Source organism: Mus musculus, chromosome 14, assembly GCF_000001635.26.
Source record: "Mus musculus strain C57BL/6J chromosome 14, GRCm38.p6 C57BL/6J".
Lineage (NCBI taxonomy): Eukaryota > Metazoa > Chordata > Mammalia > Rodentia > Muridae > Mus > Mus musculus.
In genome coordinates this window covers 46624486-46645806 of record NC_000080.6, presented here as the reverse complement: position 1 = coordinate 46645806, position 21321 = coordinate 46624486, and the positions used below count along the sequence as shown (strand labels likewise).

Below are 21321 nucleotides of genomic sequence, written 5' to 3'. Positions count from 1 at the left end.
AATTTAAGTGGTTTGATGGTAGTCTAAAATAAAATCTTGAGTCTCTCTCTCTCTCTCTTATGCGTGTAAGTGATAGGTAGGCAAATAGCCTTGCTGTGACGTCTAAGGAAGTGCTCCCTGATATTTTCTCAGTAAGCGTTCCAGAGCACACAAGGGTGCGAACACAGCCTGGTTTTCCTTTCCGAAACATCTGGATTCATGGTGAGTGATTCATGCAGCCCTGATGCACAACTATTGTCTTGCTTTTTTTTTTTTTTTAATCACTTGTGGAATTCCATTCACCACCTACCCCATAGGCAACTTTTTCAGTTAGAACAATTTCCTCCTTACATAGGCTCCAGCTTAGGGGATATACAAGATTCATCAATGCCCTGAAATATGAAGTGCTACCTAGCATGGATGGTTTTTCATTTTTAGGTAGGAAGTGTTACGCCTTCCTTTGTAAAACAGTGTGACAAATGGTGGCGCTGACAATGGCAGCACCTAAATAGGATTCTGTTATTGCCATTCTGAAAGAGAATCTTCAGGTAAGTAAACTGTCAGAAGGATGCAAGCCTTACAGTGTTTTCCACTGGCTGATTGTGATTTTGAAATAGATTTAGTCGTCGAGGCCCAACCTCTTGTAACCTGGTGATGGAAAACTTCGGGCCTTCTTCTCCACACAGCTCCTACAACTGTCTGAAATTCAATAAGCAGAGAAAGTCACTTCACGAATGGCAACAGACAGTGAATCACCTGGAAGAGGAAAGATGATATATATACACATGTATATATATATATATATATACACATATATATATACATATATATACATATATATATATACACACACATCTCTATTGCTATCTATCTATCTATCTATCTATCTATCTATCTATCTATCTATCTATCTATCATCTATCTATCATCTATCTATCTCTATAACATTTTGGGAATGACTGAAAGGCTTTTCAGATCTTGATAAATATGGACACAGCTTAAAACATTAGATGCACAAACTCGAGGATAAAGAGATCAAAAAGGAGGCTGCCAAGACAGCTTGATGAATAAGCCACTAGAACTGGAGGGAGGTTCCCAGCACCAAGCAAAGCCTGGTGGGTGTGGCCGTCCTTCCCCCAGCTCCCTCTGTGGTCTATAATCCTAGTGTTTAGGAAGCAGAGGAGGAGTCCTTGAAGCAAGCCGTTCAGCTGGACTAGTGGAATCAATTAGTGCTGGGCTCAGTGAGAGACCCCACATCAGTAAATAAAGTGGTTTGTCTCATCCCATGGGGGTCTTGCAGGCCAAGAGAAGGACACTGGCTTTTTCCTATATGCCACAGGAAGTGCTTGGACAGCTTTGAAGCAGAGGAGCTGTGACGAGAAATAAATTACTTCAGACAAAGAATTGGAAGGGCCATTCAAAAAACTCAATAATCAAGATACACTATATTTTTTAAAAAGGAAGTGAATATAAGAGTTCCTGATGAACAAAATCCAATTGTTCTCTTTTATGTTAAGTGAAATGCTGAATGGAAGATCAGATAAATAAAGCATTAAATTGCATGCTGTTCTGAGAAACGTGATGAACTCTCAGCATCAGGCGGGTTCCATTCCATGTCAAGCATTCATCATCCTGTGTTCAGTGTATTCATGAGGTACACACTGCCAGTGGGCTGTTTCTCACTTGTTGCCTCCTCCAGTCCTCCATCTCCATTCTGAATTTCTTTCCTCTGTACACAACTTCTCTCTGTCCCAGTCTCTGTACCAGAAATTCTTGGTATGCACTCAAAATCTCTATTCCGTAGACACAAAGACTCTTGCCTCTTCTACCCATCTCAGGCAGGCTACTTTTTGCCCCACCTTTCAGACTAATGGCTCTTCTTAGAGAGTCCTCTGAATTAGTCATGGGCAGGGGCAGGGACGGGGCAGGAGCTGGGGTTGGGAGATGAGGGGGCGGTTTGGGGGGCAGGTGGTGGTAGTCGGAGGTTGGGTATCAGGGGTTGGGTGGGGGTGGGGTCGGGGGATCGTTAAAGAGTGGCATATTTACTTGGCCTTCCAAGCTGTTTTCCCATCTTGACTCTGTGCTGCAAATATACCCTCACCATGGTTTTTAGAATTTAGAACTGCAGCGCTAGGTCAAGTCCTGACTTTGGCTGCCTCCAGATGGGGCCAAAGCCTGCCCTTCTGTTCTTGTTGGTGGTATGTGATGTAGGAGCAAGTGGAATCAAGTTTCAGGGTCCTGAGAGATGGCCTATCGGTTGAGAGCACTGACTGCTCTTCCAATGACCTGAAATCAGTTCCCAGCACACACATGATACCTTAGAACCACCTGTAACTCCAGTTCCAGGGGATCTTATGCCAGCTGTATAGTAGCTACACAAATGCTTCATGATAAATTTATACAAGGAAATGAAAGCCCTGTACACTAAAAACTGTCAACCACTGATGAAAATACCTGTAAATGCTAGGGTCTCCCGTGTGCACCCATCAGAAGAATGGATATTACTAAGCTGTCTTAAGTATTTAAGGAAATCTGTAAATTAATGTAATCCACAGTAACATTTTTGCAAGAGTTCCCATCCTGATAGAAAACTACATCCAAGATTTGTATGGAGCCACAGAAGATCCTGAAGAGCCAACACACAACTGAGAGGGGCTGGGGAACAAACCTGAAGGCAGCAGAAAATTTGACTTCAAAACAAACTGTGAAGCCATAGTTATAAAAAATGGCACAGGATAGCACAAGACTAGAATTATAGTCCAAGAGGCCAGAATAGAGAGCCCCAAAGTAATCCACACTTGCTTCTGTGGTATGAGATGTGTTGTCTTTCCCCTGCTTTAACCTGCATGTTTCTGGGCTTGACCTGATGCATAGTGAGGGAATGAGAAAGGACAGACAAAAAGATACACACAGAAACTCGAGGATCAGGTGGGTCGTGCACTCTATGGAGATACTTCCGTAGCCCAGAAACTCAGTCCATCTGTTATGTACTGCTGAGGGAGGAGGTGGGCTTATTGTGTACAGTGGGATAAGGAGGAAAAGCCTTAGCTAGTCTAAGCAGGAGGTCTCTGTAGAAAAGTAGTTTCAGGTTATAGTCATGTTGAAGAAGGAAGCTGTGGTTGGTGATAGTGTTTGTATTTACTGGTTTTAACCAAAGGTCAATTTGTTCACAGCATCCATACCTGGACCAGAGGAAGGCTTTACCAGTCCTGTAGGTCTGAGGCACTGCGGTTCTTTTTTTTTTTTTTTTAAGGAATTTAATTTTTTAAAAAGATTTATTAACTTATTATACGTAAGTACACTGTAGATGTCTTCAGACACCAGAAGAAGGTGTCAGATCTCATTATGGATGGTTGTGAGCCACCATGTGGTTGCTGGGATTCGAACTCAGGACCTTTGGAAAAGCAGTCAGTGCTCTTAACCGCTGAGCCATCTCTTCAGCCTGGCAGTGGGGATCTTAATGTAGTCATTCTCTAGTCAAAACTACACATTCAACTCAGGGCTTCATTCACTGCCTAAACTTCTTTCTGAATGTTACCAAGCCCCACTCCCACCTTGGGATGGATAGAAGTTTGGGGCTGGTAATTTATTTGCTTGATTAAGGGCTTTCAAGCAGTCCCTTGCATGCTATGGTGACTGTAGTTGATAATGCAAACTTATTTTAAGACATCATGCTGTATACTAGAAATGTATATACTTTCTATTGGTCAATTAAGATAAATGATTTTTTTTAAAGTTGAATAAAAACCAAAAATATATCAGGCTGTAGAGTATCTATTTCATGATAATTTGACCTGAAAAAGCCAACAGGAAGTCTCCGGAGTTCATTGCCACCGAGGTCATTGAGTCAGGGACATTGGTGTTCTCCAAAAGGCCAGGTGATTTTTATAAACTTGTGACCGAGCATGGAATTCGTAATTGGCATTAAGCCTTGGGCTTTGGTTAGCATTCGACTTCGGGCCTCATTTCTGAAGACAGTGTAATATCTCATCCTCAGACTTTGAAAAGAGATGCTGCAGGGGTGGGCAGCCATTACAAAGGAACTGGGTGAAGGAGCATCAGAGGCTATTTTGGGATGATTCTGTGACTCTCCATCATGAAATCCAATGTGGTTCTTCACATGACACCTGACCCCACATGCTGAGTAAAGACCAACTACACAGTGAGTGCAAGGGGTTTGATTGCCTGACTGAATAGCTTCATTTCTACAGAAGAGTAACTCAACATTGTTTGCATATCATGTTCGTTTCCTTTCTGTTGCTGTGACGAAATGCTGAGACCCAGGCAAGTTAAGAAAAAGGGAGTTTACTTTGGCTCCTAGTTCCAGAGGGACAATAGTCCTTGATGGTAAAGAGGAGGCATGGTGGCAAGAACAGGTAGCTGACAGCTCCATCTTGAATGGCAAGCATGAAGCTTGAGGGCAAACTTGAAGTAGAGGAGGATTTTTACTTTTAAAGTCTGCCCAGTGACATACTTCCTCCAGTAAGGACATACTACATAAATCTCCCCAAGCAACACCACCCACTGGAGACCAAGTGTTCAAATGCGCGAAACCATGGAAAACATTTCTTACACAAACCAGCGCACGCTTCTTGTAGACAGGTCCTCCGAGTAGCTAGTATATGATAAATGAGTGTTGATCAGATTACATCCTTGCATCTGGCCATCGAGGAAGAGCCTAGTGCTACCTCTGTTTTAGAGAGTCATAAATTGCTCAAGATCAGAAGGTTTTCACTCTTGTGCTTCTAATTAAGATTTCCAGCCTCGATGGAAAAGTGCTTAAAGAAACTGTAATAAAATAAACCACCAGACTGTCTAGGCATTAGAAACAGTGCATGCTTGCATTGAATGGGTATGGAAACCGAGATCCAGCCTGCTTAGATGACTTAGCATCCTGGTTCTGTTGCTGTCTTGTACAGCAAACTCCATAGTCAAGAGTGTATTGATTTAGGTTATATATATCTCCCAAGGTAAGCAGTAAGCTCCTATTTATCTCTGCTTTGGTTCCTATGGCCTGGATCCCAGTGGACTTGGAATAACAGTTCTGAATAAAAGGATGCACCGAGCTCTGTTGTGGAAGGCTCAGGTCTTTTACTGCCTTTCTCTACATTTTGGTACAGGACTTTGTTCCCTTTGATCACTGGAAGGAGAGACGTGTCATAATCTTGTTTCCCCAGGGAGCTTGACCTCTGATGACATTTTCAAGGCTACAGGGAAATGTTCCTGGATCATCAAACCTGAATGCTTTCCTCCTCCTCCTCCTCTTCCTCTTCCTCCTCCTCCTCTTCCTTCCCTCCCTCCCTCCTCCTATTCTCATCACAGTGAAAAAAAAAAGACACAAAACAAAACAAACCAGTCCTCTCTAGGTAGCACCCCATGCACTCCAAAAGGGATGGTCTGAATCCTGTCTTGTTGTCCCAGGAACTACTGACAGGTGGGATTCTTGCATCAGTTGTGAATGGGGCCAATGGCTGGTACAAGGGGAGATGCCTATGAGTATGTGGTGGGAAGGGTGGTGTGTATGACCCCTCAGTTGGAAAGGCTCCCTGATGTGATAGTCCTTATTGCAATGTGCTTTGAACCATGTAATAGAATTTTCAAGGGGATCCAAGGAAAACAAAGAGGGAAATAAAATGTTCCTAGTGGGGACACTTTCTGGAAGACTAGATGGGATTCTCTGATTTCTAGGTAGACTAGTTCAATATGGTAGGATTTTATGGAGCAGTCCATTTTTCCAATGGGCAAAGAATGAGGAATCGCCCCCTAATAAATCCATGGAGCCCTAGTTAGCACTCAACACAACTTCAAGGGAATGTTGTACTGAGGATTTCTGTGCAATCAATTACCTAAATACCAAGACATGTTGTCTCTCCCCGGACTAAAAGGTCTTTGGGACAATGAGGAAACAATGGCCCCCCTGCCCCCTTGTCATGCACATTAATGTCACAGGTCCCAGGAGAAGACTTGGGGTACTTTGATGGCCAATGTGCTCAAATTGATTTCAGAGATTTCCAATCCCTTGCATCTAAGCACGCCTTCTCAACAAACAAATAGTCCCTGGGACACAATTCTCCAGCAGGTCTTGGATCCTTAATTACCTCCACTCAGTGGTCCTCCTGCTGTTGGGAGCATGGCAGGCGCTTGGAAGCATTAACATTCTTGGAATTTCATTAGGCTGGTCTTTGTAAAGGAGTTGAATACTGCCTCATTAGCTCAGGCTCATGGGGCATTTGTGTCTCTGACAACAGTTTAATTATGGACATTGTTTACCAATCAGTACTGAAAGGACAGACTAGAGGGCTAATCTGAAGATTAACACAGTAGCTTGTTTGGGGGTTAGTCTTTCAACCAGTGAATGCAAGAGTTAAACAAACGGTTTATGTAGTTCTTGTTTTCCATAATAAGATTGGGGGACTTCATCCAAGGCATGGATACAGTTAAACGTTCCTAAGGCTCACTCCTTCTGTTTAACGTTGATTTAGCTTGGTAAACCCAAAGGGAAGAATGGCGACTTTGGGGAATGTTGTGGTTGAATAAACGAAAGCTCCAGGAGACCAGCTAGTTAAGACAACAGAACCTGGGCGGCTCCATCCTCAGGTTTTGCAAAAACTCTAGGAAGCCAGTGCTCATGAGGGAGCCATAAGGCAGTCTTAGACATGCATTCTCCAGAATGATAAGGGATGTGAGAGAAGGCTTCTCCATATGCATGTGTGCTTTGTCCCTTCAATCTGTATTTGAAGATTCAAGTTTTTTCGCCTTCAGTGTTTGGGAGCCATGGGATCACTGGTCAGGAGATAACCGGCTCCCAGACAGACTCCACAACTTCCAGTCTGGGGCTGAAGTACTAGAGTGAAAAATGTTTCTGTGATCAGGAATTTCTGTAAATTGAAGACATGGCCTTCAGTATTTAGATACTTAACCTCTCCAACTTCTCAAATACAGGCATGGCCTTTGAGGCACACACTTGTCCGAGTGAGATCTAGACCAGAGTGGAACATGCACCACGGCAGTGAGTTCAAGTAGAATTTTGGAGTGGCACCTGATGTTGTCACGAGTGTCAGGCTGTCTGAGAGTTCGTTCTGGAGGTAGGTGTACAGGTCAGGGGAAGAACAGGAGTTCCATTTCATTTGTCGGCAGATTTACAGGACCCCGCAAACCAGGAGCTGTCTGGTGCTTAGAGGCTGACCTTGTCTACCTGGTCCCTTGGGGAGAGGACCCCCAACTCCACAGACTAAAACCACTTTACATCTTCCTGATATTAGCAAACATTAGTGTGGGTCATTTTGATTCTTCACATAGCAGGGTCAAGGAAAAGCTAAAAGCAATTGCAACTTGCTAATGAGGACTATTTAATTACTTTGGTGTGTGTGTGTGTGTGTGTGTGTGGTTTAGATCAGAGGTACCTTCCCTGATTGTTTTCCACCTTATATATTAAAGCTGGGTCCCACATTGATCCTACAACCTGATGAGCCTGCTAGTCCAGCTAGCCAGTGTGACCCAGGGATCCTCTCTCCATCCCTAGAGCACTGGAGTAGATAGTAGGCTGCTATGCCTCCCTAGCATTCCCACGGATGCTGGGGATCCCAACTGTTTTTCGTATTTCCTGCCAACCAGTTTACCCAACGATCCATCTCTGCAGCCCTATGCTGGCATATTTTTCAGTAGCTAACCTATGCATGTTGAGATTGCCTACTTAAAAATATACTGGAGTAAGGAAGACTGAGACGAGTTCTCTGTCTAGACCCTCTGGGATGGCTAGAGGCTCACGAGGGGCCTGCATCCTCACAAGATGATAACTGAGGCCTTGTATTGCCCAGAGACTGAATGTGTGGCCCTTCAGCCTGCCAGACTCCTCTGTCAGCCCCTCCCCAGCTCCAGGCACTTTTATAATACCAGGTAAGAACTTGGGGACTCCTCAGGACCCCACTCTAACAGACACTGTCTTTTTACCAGAGAATATTTTTTTCAGACAAGGGTTTCTTCTCTCTGTCACCACCTAAGAGACTGGTGCAGATGGCCAGTAAGTTACCCAGACCCTACTGACCGGTGTGAATTAATCTGTAGGATGGCACTGAAGGACTCTCTAAAGGACAAAGAGGGAGGAAGCTTCAAGGAAGTTATTTGTAGTCACCTAACGTTGGGTTTGTTAGTTGAAAAGTGGTATATTCCTGGACAGATCATGCCACACCAGCACATTTCTCACTTTGGGAGGTCTTTCTTTAAAGAGGGGAAGTGAGAAAGAGAGAGAGGGGGGGGGAGGAGAGAGAGAGAGAGAGAGAGGAGGGCTATGGACTGGGGTTTGTGTCCTTTATCTGGGCCGTGATGTAGGTAACAAAGGTGATGCATGTGCAGGAGGTGTGTGCCAGTTGCTATGGCAACAGATGCATGAGGGTCCTTGTCGCCTAGGGATGATGTCATCGATAGATTCAGAGGCTGGCTGTAAACAGCTTCCGATGCTAACAGGGTTGAGGACAAGGAGGGGACAGAAAATAGAAATTGCCATATCATTCTCTTTAGAGTCTTGACCAAGGTAAGCCAGTAGGAAGGAAGATGTCTGGAAGCCTTCCGATGCCTCTCCTGTTAATAGAGATTCTGAAACTTGGGCAGTGGGTATGGGAAGAGGAGGAGGAGGAGGAGGAGGAGGAGGAGGAGGAGGAAGATGAGGAGGAGAGTTAGAGTGACCATAAAGGAAACATCTCTGCAGGTAGTTTTGAGCCGTCACCTATGTTGTGTTTGGCGACCTAGAACAACAACAGTGGATATTTCATCTCCTAACTCCACATCCAGGAGAGGTGTTAGAGGCAGTGTTGTACACAGCAGTCCAAAGCCAAGAATCAGAGAAAGGAGGACAAATGAAGAAAGAATTGGGCAGCATCCACCTCTGGGTCTTGGCACCCTGGCCTCCCCACAGTCACACAAGCCTTTCCCTAGGGCTCCAGCTGCTAACATCCCTCATAACTGGTCGTCCCACTTAAAATAATGAGTCTTGGAGTCCCTTGATGGATTCAATCATTTCTCATGGTGTGGTTCAGCTTTTAGGAAGAATAAATTGACATTTTAAGGCCTGCCTGGATTTATTGTAAACAGTCACTCCCCACTAAAAGTGGCCTGCCGTGTGACCCAGCGTGGTTTGGCCCAGAGTAGTTTGGCTAGGATGTTGGCTCCGTTATGGAGACACATTTGCCATTAAAATAACACAGCCACAAGGAAATACACCTCGTTGTTGGCCGAGTGCGTGTTTTCTTGGGAACTGGGAAGGCTTTCTCTCTGAGTCACCTTAGCTGTTCCTCTGAGTCATTCCAGTGGGGGAGAAGGAGGACAGGGCAGGGAGTGATGGGAAGGTTTGGCCTCCCAGCATGACTCAGCCCTTCCCTACTCTCCACCTAATGTATGACAGGTGCCCAGACCTCCTCAGCCTCAAAGATACCCCTAGAAAGCAGTCTTCTCATTGGCCAGGAGGGTGGAGACAGGTCTCCTTTGCTCAAGAGGTTTCTAGTATGTGTAGCATATGTTTCCCCACCCCGTCCCCAGCCCCCCAAGGCTAGTTTTCTAAGACTCCAGACCTGACTCTGTTTAAGGTTGGCTCTGGGTGGGAGTGACCTTTACTTGCAGCATCCATGGGCCTACTGCAGGCACAGAGAGACTGCCTGAACCCCCTGGCTTACTCATGAGGTCTCCATGGCTCTGAGCCTTCTTGGGTCTCAGTGGACCCTGTTGGCTTGTCCTCTTACCCTCCTTTAGCTTGCAGTCTCCCACAGTCTTGCCTCCAGATCTGACATCTGCTCAGTTCTGCCCATATTTCGATGTGGCCCAGGCTGGCTTCTAGCTTGTAACTTTCCTGCGTCAGCCTCTATGGTGGTAGCAGTAAAGGCATGTATACTATCCCTAACTCGCTATTATTATTATTATTATTATTATTATTATTATTAATTATTATTGCAGCAAGAGTGCTCACAGGTTTGTGTTCTCCGAGAATCAGGGCAAGTCCTTCCTCTTTTAGTTTAATTTCATTGGTTTGGCAAATTTGGATCAATTATCTTGTATAACCCCTAGTTTCTTCAACCATACAACAAAGGTTACCACAGAGGTAACCAACTTCCTACAGTCATGAGAACCGAGAGGCATAATCTTTGTAAAGTACTTACCAGGGTGCCCAGACTTACTGAGTGTTTAGAAAAGACTATTGCTATTATGTCCCATTGAACACAGAGGCCAAGAATGTCACTCTGAATGTCCCAGCATATGACTCATTGTAAGACTTCACAGTGCGCCGGAGCCTCTTAGCCATCAAAACTGGAGAGGGGCCCAAGTCCTTCTGGCAGGTACATCCTGCTGATCTCATGGCTGGTCTGGACAGGAAGTTTGTGGCTGGTTAAGGGAAGGGCTTCCTTCCCAGAGGCACACAGGCACCTCTGGAGGGAGGATTCCAAATCCACCAGTCTACAGTAGCTCTGTGGATCCAGGCAGGACCTGAAAGCTCTGGGAATGGTGTTGTTTGGGTTTATTTCCATGTCTTCAGGAGCCTGAGTAGCTGCTTCCTTCTGCGTTTTTGGACACATTAAAAACAGTACCAGCGAACCCTTTGGCCCAAGTTCATGAGCTGAGTCCAACCCCAGGGTTCACAGTTAGACATGAAATACCGAACAGAAGCAAGGCAGACAGGCACCCACACCTGGTTGCTAGAACGAGCAAACCAGATGCCCGGGAAGCTGGGAAGACTTTGTGTGTGAGTGCGGCGGGTCTTATGGGTTTACCATCCAGCTCCAGCAGCTTCTAGAAGGCTTTCAAAGTGAGGGACTACCCCCTCAGGACTGCTGAAGGCCGGCACCTGCACTGAGAGCCACGCCCACAGCTCCCTGGAGGAATCTAATTTATGGAGAGGGGGATTCTGAACTCAGCTGCATTCTTGTGGCTGGGATCAAAAGGGCTTTCTTGCTGACCACAGATCACATCCCAGGAATCCTCCCTGGACAGAACATTCCTGAGAATGAATGTGGCTTTGGCCACAGCCTGTATGGCGGAGCAAGACAGGAAGGGCACGGAGCCAAGACAGATATTTCAATGCCCTAGTAAAAAGGCTTATATACCTCCCAACAAGAGACGTGTACATTTGAGACAGACGGCGTTTTCCCACCCACTTGGGATGGTTTGTTCAAATAGTTTTATCCCAGCAGATAACTTTGCTTCCGCTGAACTTAGTGACTTGGGAATGTTGGATTCCAATTAGAGAGACGGCTTCTTGGGCACCCGCGGCTAGCTTTACCCCTCTAGTATGGCCATGACCCTATTAGCAGTGTGAATTTACCGCATCAGAATTACGTCATCACTAAGCCCCACCTCTGCGCCTGTCCTCCAGCTCTATCAGCTTGACCAATCTTAGCTTGAGGAGAACATTTAGAACCATGGTCGGGATGCTTCCGGACCAAGGTGCTTGAGACAGCTGGAGGAGGGAAGGGACACAGTTGGAGCTGGAAGGCAGGTGTCTGCCGGTGAGATGGTGTCTGGTAGTTCTGAAGTAGAGAATGCCAGCAGTGAGTGGGAAGAACCAGTCTGCCCAGCTGACATACCCAGCAGCCTCCACCGTCCGCCTTTCCAGAGCGTTCTCCAGAGTAACCGTTTTCTCTTGTTCCAGGGCAACCTGTTCCTGACAGGGTCAGCAAAGCTGTGCTTCCTCCTCTGATGGGTTTGTAAGCCTGGCAGAGAGAAGAAAGCGAGGAGAAGGAATGCTGGTTCCTCTGCCAGCCAGCTCTGTTTATGAAATTCCTGATTGTCTCCAGAAACGAGAGGAAAGCTAAGTGCTTGGTGTAAGCAGAGTTCCAAACACCCTTTGGGATGGCAAATACTGTACCCCAAATAAAGAAGAGTAAGGGGGGATGACCATACCCCCACCTTTTGGTGGTGGTGGTGGTGGGGAGAACCCAGGGCTTTGCTCCTGCTAGGGAAGCACTCAGCCAGCCACCTCTCAAGTTTTGTAGTTTTGGGTCCTAGTCTCATACACTTCCGGGCTGGCTTTGAACTCGCTGTGTGACCCAACTGACCGGGTCACACTCAATATCCTCTTGCTTCAGCGTATCAAGTGCAGGATTCTAGCCTGGTCTTTATTTCATTATCAATGAGACCAGAGCTGAGAATTGGGTGTAATAATGAAGAAATAAATCATCAGACTGGTACATCTGTAAAGACAGAGCCAGTCATACTCTAAAATGCAACACAAATATAAACATCTGTATTTGGTTCCTGGCTTCCATTTCTGGTACAATGAATTCCAACCGAACGTTGATACAGATCTTGTTGATAATAAGAAAGTTCTCTCCTGCTCTTCCTAAGGGTCTGAGTGCATGGTGGGTAGATTGTGTGGACAGCTTGCCTTTTTTCCCTGATCTCTAAGCACAGGAGTAAGGGAAGCCATCTAAGGAAGGGAGGTGGTGTGGGAAAGAATTGTCAGGAGAGCATTATGTGACAGCTGATAGCCAGGTCATGACATGGTATGTGAAACCCAAGGAAAACAATATTCTCAATGCTGAACCATTAATTGGTTGAAGGACAGAGTCTCACCTGCGCACGGGAACACTGCAGGAGAAAATATGCACCTTTCAACAACTTGCATTTTCCCCCCTCTTCCATTTTCTACAGATTGAGGAGAGTTTCACTTTTTGTTATGTTGTTTTGTTTTTCAAGACAGGGTTTCTCTGTGTAGCCCCGATTGTCCTGGAACTCACTCTATAGACCATGAACTCAGAGATCTACCTGCTTCTGTCTCTTGGGAATAAAGGCTGGCAATGCTGTCCACACCATCAACACCTCTACCTCCACCACCACCTGGCCATTTTCTTAATAAAAAGATTTAGGTAGAATAAACAATTGCTTGTTGACATATATATGTGTTAATGTAGTTATGTGTGTTAAGGATCATCTTGTTATGGAGTGTAAAATATTCTCCTCAGACCCATGTGTTTCAGCATTCTGTCCAGTTGCAGTGCTGTCTCAGAAGGTTTTAGGACCTTTGAGACCTGTGGTCTAATAGAAGTTGCTGAAGGCAGGCCTTATCTGTACCTCTGGTTCCAGCCCAAGTTCCGCTTCCCAGTTGGTAGCTGTGACTTAAGCACCATGATACCAACAGACACCTCTGACCCTGGCTGAGCCCCAGGTTCTGGCTTCCCCACCAAGTTGGACCGAAATCTCTTGAAACCACCAGTCAAAATAAATCCATGTTTGGTTAAGTTGCTTCTGTTGGGTATTTTGCCACACTGATGAGAAAAAAAACAATATATACTTAGAAAATTGATTATTGTAGGAATACTGTATTTCTCAGTTTTATAGCTTATTAAACCTTTTTGTTAATTTTCTTCTTCCCAAATCGGTAACACTCGCGTCTTTTCCCCTGAATCGCTTTGATGTGCTGCTGCCCAAGCCCAAGCTTGCTCTGTTTCAGATGCAGCAGTAGGTGGATTTGTTTGCTCAAGCCACACCCACCCCTTACACAGAGGGCATCGTCACAGTTTTCTCTCTCTCAGTCTTTTTCTGCAAGTGTATTTGGGATTTCCATAATGTAGCCTTTATCCCGTAACTTTAAAAGAGTACCTTGCAAAAAAAGTTCCCTTTAAAAATGGATGGTGTAACAGGAGATAATAATTCTACGCCAGTCTCAGAAAGACAATTGCCATGTTTTCTCTTATGTGTGGTTCCAACATTTTATAAAGATATACATGACATATACATAAAATTGTCCATGGGAACAAAGGAAGGAGGAAAAGCCAAGGGTGGAGAGGTGTGGGAGCTATAGTTAACATATAATATATATACTTACATGAAAGTATCTTTATATGACAGTACCATGTACAGTGAATTGATACAGTAGAAACATTTTAGATAATATCTTTACTATATCCTTGAGAATTTCGTACAACTTATTTTGATTACATTCACACCAGCTCAACTCTTTCCATAGCTACCCTTCCTGTTTTCCTCTCCCAAGTCGTGCACCTTTGAGTTCTCCTCTTATTCTTCTCCTCAATCAAATCACTCTGGTGTTGCCCAGCTACCTCTGGGAGTGGTCAGTATACAAGGGGTCGCATCATTACTGAAAACCACCTCTCTCTTTTCCAGCCACTGTCGAATGCCAGTAAATCCTTAGGAGGTGCTGGGATTTTGTGCTCGAATTTCCCCCTCCATGCTGTGTTTTGCCTGGGTTGAGTTTGCATAGTTCTTGCAGATGCCATCATAACTACTATGGGTTCATATGTGCAGCTACACTGGTTGTTATTCCTCCACAACCTCCCCCCCCAACACTCTCGCTTCCTTGAAGAGGAGGGTGTGGGACGTGATATATATGCCCCATTTAGAGAACACTCTTATTTTATATACATTGACCAGATCAGCATCTTCATCTTAACTTCTGGTACAAGAGGAGGCTTGCTTCTCTGATGGAGGTTGAGAAGTGCTTTGAGAATAGCAATAAGTCAATTTAATGCTATTTCTATTTGGCAGAATAATAATATTGGGCTCTTTCCTAGGGCATATGACCTGTCTATCAACGAGCTCTTTGCCCTGTACCAGTATGGGTTCCAGCTCCTGGAGCGGGCCTTAGATACAATCAGAAAGTGGTTGGTCACTCTCAGAATACTCCTGCCACTATTGTACCAGTGGGTACCTCTTGTTCTATCAGCCATCGCTGTAGCTGTCAGGGTTCAAAGCTAGGTGAGATTGGTCATCATTTCTCTCCTCAGGTGGTGTGCACCTTCCAGCATTATGAGCAGTAGCCACAAGGCATGAAGCTTCCGGGTGGGTCCATGTTCCGTGACTCAACTATGTGGTATTTTTCCATACGCGATGAGCATTTTTTTTTAAATTAAAATAAAAAAATTCAGAGCTTTATTTTGGAAAAAGTTAATGCTCTGGTAAATTAGATATGATGTTTATAATTACCCGAATAAAATCCCTCTGCTTCTCTAGCTTCTTTAAAATCTAGTTCAATCAAGCAACTCATATAAGTGTGGATGGTTGGCTTTACTATAATTATTTATTCTTGAAAAAAAATGATGTAACTGAGAGCATTTCCCATAATATGAAACTTTACATAGAAATAGAACTAAAAAACATAACCTGCTGCAGGATTAGCTTTGGGTTTTAAAATGTGTCTTGCATTTATTTTTATGCACTATTTTGTCTGAAGTAGTTTTCCTATACATTCATTCTTTATTGACTTGATTGACATGGCACTTGGCAGCAATTCATATGGAAACCATGTAACTAATTCTATACAAAAACCCACAGTATAAATTATGTAAATTTGCATGCAAATGTGTTTGTATGCGAAGGTTTTGAGTCCTTGATGAGTCAAAATAAGTAAAGCTATCAGAGTATTGAAATGTTTGTGAGTTTTATTAACACATGGCTGCTTGAATTCCATATGAGACTAATTTCTGGATTCAAGGTAAATTCTTGGACCAAGAATCCATTGAGATTTCAATAGCCAAATAATGGTTAAAAGGCTTATATTCTAGCTTCTTTTCTTGGATATTTAAAGTATTAGTTTGGGGTGGCTCAGTGGTTATTCTTCCTCTGGACCTGGGTTCAGTTCCCAGCACCTGCCTTGCATGGCTTGCAACACAACCATCTGTGACTCCAGCTCCAGTGGGGATCCAATATCCCCTTCTGGCTTTGACAGGCACTGCACTCACATAAAAGAAACATACACATAGATGAAAAAAAAATTAAAAGCTCTAGTAAAGAAAGTAATTTATTTCTCAATCCAGTATTTATTTCCCAGATAGACTATACTGTGGAATTCCTTATTCAAAGCAAATGTGTATCATCTGTGCAGCTAGAGTTCCATGGTCCTCATGTCCCTTTGTCTGTATTCTCTAACATAGAAAGGGTGGATTGGGAGCGATGGGGAGGAGAGATGCCTCACAGGGACCCCGTGGCTTGGAGGATGTATCTATGGGCAAGGTCAAGTGCAGCTAGGAGGAAGGGCAGTGCAGGAAGTCATCTCCCTAGATAAGTGGGATCTTGCAGTTCTGTGTGCTCTTCAAGGCCATCTACTGCAGGATGGATGTGGCTAAACCATGGGGAGCTCTGAGAGCCCTGAATCTCCTTCTTGACTTCACAACTCCTGGGAGGGTGTGTGGTCACTCCATGGTATGTGAAGTGGTCACAGGGTGGCATTATTCAAATCATCTCTCACCTTCAGATTCATTCTCCTATCAACAACAATCTAAAAAAAAAAGATGGAAACAAATCCTTAGGGTTTTTTTGTTTGTTTGTTTTAATGAATGGCGGCTCTTTTCCTGTGTCACTTAGTAAAATAAATGACCCTTTCTATAACAACAAAGCCACTAGTCTTGGGAGAAGAGTAAGTTGGGTCATGTTGCCTGGGTGACTTGCCCAGGAAATGGGTCCGTGAACACAGCACTAGTGAAGAAGGGAAGCTTTTCCAGGGGACTTTTTGGGGTGCGGAATGGTAAATGGACAAGTTGTACCAACGGACACATGAGAAGGGACACTGATGATGAAAGACCCTAGGGAGACACCAAGGCCACTCCTGGGCAAGAAATCAAGTGGAATGAATGGTACAAAGCCATACAGACAAGTGTGCTTTCTTCCCCAAGCAATTTGGGTACAGTGATTTCTAGGGCCGAAGTCCCCAGGTGTCACCTGTACACCGTGAAACCTTAAGTCACCTAGTTCCAAAGCAGCACTCTGAGCATTTAGATTCAAGAAAGAATGCCCATATCTGCTTTTCATTAGTTCTCAGGGGACGCAGGGCTCCATCCAGACCAAGAAACCCACATGACAGTAGAGACACAGGGTTTTTTTTTTTTAGACAGGGTCTTACTTTTATATTGGTCTCCATGCTGGCCAGAGACTCAGGATTCTCCCATCCCAGCTTCCAGAGTGCTAAGATTACAGATATATGTTGTCACACCTGCCTCAAACATTGATTTTATATTGAAAATGTTTCCTGAATTTAATTATCTGTTTTGAATGACCTTGGGGTAAGTAAGCTACATTTTTCTTTTTCTACACTGCCATTCATAGCTTCTAGCAGGAATCCTAAACAAACATGCTACTGACTGCCTCTAGGAACTCAACCTCACGCTCACCTGCAGACTTGAGTTTCCCTTGCATCTCTATATGCCGCCTCTTTCCTGTCTGTCGGGTTTTTTTTTCCCCCCTGAACTCAACTGCCCAAGTCAGTGACTTCAGGCAATATATATATATATATATATATATATATATATACATATATATATATATATATATATATATATTCTTTTTTGAACACGGTTAGACCACTCATAAATAAAACACTTTCTATTTTGAATGTGTTTGTGTGTTTTAAATTCTTCACTCCTTCTAGATTATCGATCTTTGGATACCTATTATAGAACCATAAATGAGCCATCTATCCAGAATTGTAGTAGAAATAATTATTAATAAACCCTGGCACAGGGTCTCTACCCTGCCTTTGGTTTTTGAGATCCCAGATAAAAAACACATACAAACTTTATATTTTCAATATGCCGTAGGAAGCACAATAGCTTGGCAGCTACCTACCCTCTATGCTATTAGGATCCATTTTCCTAACAATCACTCTGATTTATTACTTACTCTGTTTCATCTTCGCTGCTCTTAGCTCCAACTGAGCAGTCCTAGGGCCACACTCTCTTGACCCTTTTCCTATGGCGGCTTCCTTTTTCTTCTCTTGCATGTTCTTCTACCTCATGGTGGCTGGCTTCTCCTTTTTCCAATCAGAATTAACTTGTGCACGTAAGTATGTACCTAGGTATAGGCCAGGTGTCAATGTTTGGTGTCTTCCTCTATTGCTCTTCACTCTTGAGACAGGGTCCCGAGGAACCTGGAACTCATTAGTTAATTCAGTGAGTCTGGATGGTCAGTGAGCTCTTGGACTCCCAGTGTCCTCTGCTTTCCCAGGCTGTGGTTAGAGAGGTGGTGACTAGGCCCTGGGTTTTACATGGGCGCTGGGGGTTTGAACTCAGGCCCTATGCATGTGACACCGGCAGGTGACCATCTGAGCCACCTCTCCAGGCCCACTTTTCCATTTTCAATGATGATGTATATGACACCAGACTCTATTCTCTAAAGACAACCCGGTACATATCTCCTCAGGCAAAGCTGTCTGAGAAGACAAGGCTGAAAGAGGCTCGTCAGAAACTCCACACTCCAAGACTGGAAAGAGAGCGTTCAGTGGTTAAGAGCACCTGCTGCTCTTGCAGAGGGTCTGGGTTGGATTCCCAACACCCACATTGCAGCTCACAGCCTCCTCTAGCTCCAGTTCCAGGGGATCAGGCATCTTCTGGCCTCCTCAGACACCAGGCACGGAGGTATCCAGATGTGCATGCAAGTAAAATATCCACACACATCAAATAATTTAACTTGTTGAAAATAGTTTTTTTTTTTATACAATGTATTCTGGTTATCGTTTCTATCCCCCCAAACCCCTCCCTGCTTTTCCCTGCCTCCCCACCCACTCAAATCCATGCCCCCTCTCTCTTAGAAAATGAATAAAATAAAATAAGATAAAATAAAAACTAACAAGAGTAGGGCCAAACAAACAAACAAATAGAAATAAAAAGAGCCAAAGAGATCCAGGAATAGTGGTCCATGCCTTTAATTCAAGCTCTTGGGAGGCAGAGGCAGGTGAATCTCCATGAGTTCAAGGCTAGCCTAGTCTGCAAATGGAATTCCAGGCCAGTCAAGGTCATACAGTCCATACCTTATCTCAAATAGGAAACAAAAATAAACCCCACATTAAAAAAAAACCCAAAAAACAAAATGTAAAAACTAATATATAAGCGAAAGACCTGTTAGGCAAAACACACACACACACACACACACACACACACACACACACACACCAAGACATTATGAGACAAAAGATACCATGGAGTTTAGGTTGTGTTGGCCACTTGCTTTCCTTAAGCTGGGGGTGGGCTAGAGGCCTGGGTAGGGGTGGAGTGGGGCCTAAGAGAGTCCACGGAAGGAGGAAGTCTGCGCATGCCAGGAGGTTTGGAAGATTCCCCAGGGAGTGGAGGCAGAGAGGAGGTCAACTCCCCGAAAGTGGTCAGCTACAGGGCTGGGGTGAGGCTGCAGAGCTTGCAATGGAGGATAGGAAGGAAGGAGAGTGCAGGAAGCCTACCTGCATACAGGCCAGAGTGGCCACACGGCCCACAGTGCTCCAGGTAGAGCATGCCTCCAGGCACTGCCGTCTGACACAAAGGGATGCGGTAGAGGAAGAAGGCCCAGTCTCTGGGAGTCAGCTGAGCCCTCAGGGCATAAAGGCAGAGAAGGGGACCGACCCTGTATGTGCTCTGCTACAGGGCTAGGAATGAGACTCCTAGAATTAGATTTTTAAGTAAGACAAAGAAAAGATGGGGGGGGGGAGGAGAGGGGGGAGAAAGAAAGTCCACATTTCTCATTACCTCCTTTGGATAGAACCACTTTTGACTCTGTCATTTGCAACGGACAATAATCTTCTTTGTTCTGTTGTTATTTTACAGCAATCTCTGTCAAGATGTGTGTGCCCGAGTCTCTCCACTTCCAAAATGGAAACAGCAAGGTAATATTATAAAATAGAAGCGGCTTTGCCAAGAAGTTTGTAATGCAAATGTGGTTGGTTTAAACATAACCCGCCCCCAAGTGTGTTCATCATTCAGAATGGAAACGTGAAAAGACCATCTTGATAGTAACTGCATTTTTGATGAGCGGCTTGAGGTCACAGTCCATAAAGCAGTCCTGTGCTGTTTGGGTCATTTTCTGCAGAATTTGTACACTGAAGGGATGGAATGCCTTTGGCTGCGTATCTGCATCTGCTATTTCTTACAACCGCTCTCCCTGGGGCACGACTGACTGAAGCGGTGGTGTTAGTAGAGAAAACAGGTGTGCTGTGTAAAAGTGCGGTTGTGAAAATGATCTTCCCAGCTTTCCAGTTCTTCTGAAAGAAATCTATGGTCTGAGCATCCCCCAGGGCAGCACCAATTGGCCACACCCTGGCTGGCTTCTTGCATAGACTTTCTACCTGTGGTTTGGCAAGTTCAAGGGACTGCAGCTTTAGCCATGGCTCAGTGTGGCTCAGTGGTTAAGAACACCGGCTGTTCTTGCAGAGGACTCAGGTTCAATTCCTAGCACCCAGAAGCTAACCATAGTTGTCTGTAACTCCAGTTACAGGGAGCTGATACTTTCTTCTAGCCTTCTCAGGCACTGGGCTTGAATACAATATGTACAGATATATGAAAACAAGGTACCTATTTAAAAAAAAAAAAGATGAAAAACTGCCTGTTGCCAGCCGGACAAGAGAGATGGCTGGCTTCCCTGAGAGATATACCACACAGGAGTACAGCAGTGATTTTCTCAGACAGGACTCTGCCGGAGCTCGGTAACTTTGCAGCCTGGGTTACTTGGAGATTTGGAGTGATGACTCTCCCAGAAAATCTTAACCTATTGACTGAGAGGCTTGTGCTGTTTGTAACCTAAACTTTGCCCTGATCCATGGTTAAATTCAATGCTCTGCACACATGTTCAAGAAAGCTTGCTGCCAAAGTGGGGATGGGGGTAATTGTAGAACCAGCAATTTGAGCATGGGAGCCTGATAGGACTATTACTTTTGAGCATTGATCTTACTTCCTTCTAAACTGCATCCAGGGCCCTTATGTTTCTGTGGTGACTGTCCACACAATAGGAATATTGTAAATAGTTGAACATCACCACCAGCTGTGCATGAAGATGAATGTATACCAGTTCCCGCTCTGTAACTCACCGGACCGATGTCCTCACTATTGCTTATCAGAAGGAAATTCACTGTGTACGAAGCCTGAAGCTAAGTTCCGAGGAAAGCTGATATCTCCTTAGTGAAGAACTGATGTCTATAATTTCTATGTCCCTTGAGAGACAGGAAGCTCTGCAACAATTTGTTCATCTTAATGTTTTGTTTTTCTTATCTTTCTTAATGTCCTTTATTTTATATGTTTGGGTGTTTTGCCTGCATGTATGTCTGTGTACCGAGTGCACACAGAAGCAGCATCGGATCCCCTGGGGCTAGAGTTACAGACAGTTTTAAGCCATCATGTATGTGCTGGAAATCAAACCAAGGTCCTTTGGAAGATCAGCCTGTGTTCTTAAAGGCTGAACCATCTCTTTAACCCTCTCTCTCTCTCTCTCTCTCTCTCTCTCTCTCTCTCTCTCTCTCTCTCTCTCTCTCTCTCTCTCTCTCTCTCTTCTCTCTCTTGTTTTACTCAGAAATTGATCTAATGTAGCCTGATGTTTGCTAGTAGTTCCTTGGGGATTCACTTAGGATCACCTGATTATAACTCATCATACATT

The 21321-nt window shown here is 44.5% G+C and overlaps 2 long non-coding RNA genes across 4 annotated transcripts in view; one reads left to right on the top strand and one right to left on the bottom strand.

Annotated features, from left to right (window-relative positions):
• Nucleotides 1-8383: 8383 nt before the first annotated feature.
• The window catches only part of 4933425B07Rik (RIKEN cDNA 4933425B07 gene), a 34618-nt gene continuing 21680 nt past the window's right edge, over nucleotides 8384-21321 (top strand). The window contains exons 1-3 of the long non-coding RNA NR_046460.1: nucleotides 8384-8509; nucleotides 11612-11783; nucleotides 19503-19561. This is a non-coding gene — a long non-coding RNA (RIKEN cDNA 4933425B07 gene). The remainder of the gene's footprint in view (nucleotides 8510-11611; nucleotides 11784-19502; nucleotides 19562-21321) is intronic.
• On the bottom strand, nucleotides 14232-19646 carry Gm41146. Of its 3 annotated transcripts, XR_874593.2 has the most exons (4): nucleotides 19425-19646; nucleotides 19142-19339; nucleotides 17593-17839; nucleotides 14232-16195 (listed from the first exon to the last, which is right to left on the bottom strand). It is a non-coding gene; the product is annotated as a predicted gene, 41146 (long non-coding RNA). The 3 variants fall into 3 exon arrangements; XR_874592.2 differs by having other exon boundaries at nucleotides 19142-19646; XR_874594.2 differs by lacking the exon at nucleotides 19142-19339.